Source organism: Chinchilla lanigera, unplaced genomic scaffold (genome assembly GCF_000276665.1).
Source record: "Chinchilla lanigera isolate Chin_1 unplaced genomic scaffold, ChiLan1.0 scaffold00082, whole genome shotgun sequence".
NCBI classification, from domain to species: Eukaryota; Metazoa; Chordata; class Mammalia; order Rodentia; family Chinchillidae; genus Chinchilla; species Chinchilla lanigera.
In genome coordinates this window covers 440,763-442,563 of record NW_004955483.1, presented here as the reverse complement: position 1 = coordinate 442,563, position 1,801 = coordinate 440,763, and the positions used below count along the sequence as shown (strand labels likewise).

The following is a 1,801-nucleotide window of genomic DNA, read 5'->3' as shown; positions in this document are numbered from 1 at the left end:
AGGGTTCTGTTTCCCAGCGCCAAAGTCAAGAGCCTGAGCCCAGTGCTCAGAGTCCGCCCAGCTGCTTAACTTGCTTGCTTTAGGGGTTCTACCGGCTACAGACTGTGGAGAAGGCCCGTGGGATTTCGTGAAGCCACGCAATGGTGAGGCTGCGGGATGGGTGCCCAGAGATGGCGGGGGCTGAGGTCCGAAGGGAAGAGGTAGGAACAGCAATGGAGGGCAGGAGCCGCCCAGCGAGCTGCTGCCTGAGTCCCCGGGGCTCTAGCGCTGTGTACCGTGACTCCCTCCTGCCCTGGCTGAGGCAGGTATATTTTGTTACTCAACACCGTGTTTTCCTTCGGCCACGCTGCCGGCCCTAGTGCGGTCTCAGGCAGGGACGGACAGTGGGAGTTGTGGGGAGACCCTGTTCTGGGAGGTCCGAGCTGGGGAGCTGTGATGTGCGGCTTCCCTGCTCTCATTCCTCCCACCAGCAGACCCAGTGGACATGAATTTTATAAAGCGCTGTGATACGCGCTCCCAAACCCACAACTTGCCTCCTCAGGCCAATGCTCTTTCGTGATGAGAGTGAATTCCTAAGTTTCTAATATGTGCCCGCATTGCCGCACTCGTGATTGGTGATTATAAATGTCATGCGAATCCAGTGAAAGGTTTAACATTGCTGGTGATGAGACTTGGTGGTGGAGCACTTGGCGAGCCTGCAGTGAACTCCTGTGTCTCATACACAACAATGCAAAAAAAGAATCATCTTAATTATTTAGGCGGGATATCTAGTAACATATCCTTCAAGAGAGGCCTTTCCACAGCGTTTAGCATACTGGGGAGAATGGAGCAGGTGTTACTGTATTAGGGAAGGCAGGAGAAAGTGCTCCAGATAAGGACTACTACCTGAAGGAGCTGTCTGTTCTTTTTTATTTGTATGTTTGTGGGTTTTTTTTCTTTTTTGATAGGTCTGGCTATGTAGACCAGGCAGACCTTGAACTCACAGCAGTCCTCCTGCCTCAACCTCTCATGTGCTGAGATTGTTTTGTTGTTGTTGTTTTGGCTTTGGTTTTCTGAGACAGTCATGCTATTTAGGTAGGACAGGCTGACCTCAAACTCATCATGATCTTTCTGCCTCAGGCTCCCAAGGGGTGAGATTAGAGGTATGCTCAAACATGCCAAGCCCTAAACATTTTTGAGGAAAACTGAAAATTGAGAATATGTCTGGCCTTCTCTGGTTTAAAAATGGGTAGGCAGCATCATCTAAGTGTGATGGGGAGGGATTTATCCAGGATACAAAGATTTCAAGGTGTGGATGTTTGCATTGCACAGAAGATTGAACTGAGGACTTTTGCTTTGAACTAGATTCACCACGCTTTTTTTCCCACACTTTTTGATAATTTTTCTTTTTTTAATTTGAGACTGGGTCTCACTATGTTGTCCAGGCTGCAATGAAACTTTTGTTTGTTTGTGTTTGCTTGTTTTTTTGTTTTTTTAGAGCAGGTCTTGTTATGTATTTCAGGCTGGCCTTGAACTCACTATGTAGACCAGACTGGCCTCCGAGATGGGGCAATCCCTTTCCCCAGGGCTCCTGAGTACTGGGAATTACAGACGTACACCACCACACCTGGTTTGCAGTGATGGAACTTTTGATCTTGTCTCAGCATCCTGGAGTGCTGAGATGACAGATGCTAAGATGGATTCCTTTATCATCACTGTGTTTTGTTGTATTTTGTTTTGTTTTTAATCATCTCTGTCAACCAGCATTACAGTGTTTGGCAAATGAAATTTCAGTGAGGCATGGTGGTGCCCAACTTGCATG

General features: G+C 47.8%; 1 protein-coding gene across 5 annotated transcripts in view; it reads left to right on the top strand.

The window, feature by feature from the left end:
* The window catches only part of LOC102013416 (butyrophilin subfamily 2 member A2), an 84,565-nt gene that overhangs the window by 55,796 nt on the left and 26,968 nt on the right, over positions 1 to 1,801 (top strand). For 3 of the 5 annotated variants that reach the window (XM_013503780.1, XM_013503779.1, XM_013503777.1), the window contains exon 1: positions 15 to 143. The exons of the other annotated variants lie outside the window; for them this stretch is intronic. The gene's annotated coding sequence lies outside the window, so the exon portion shown is untranslated. Of the gene's footprint in view, positions 1 to 14; positions 144 to 1,801 lie in introns of those variants that run through there. 5 annotated transcript variants of the gene reach the window in all.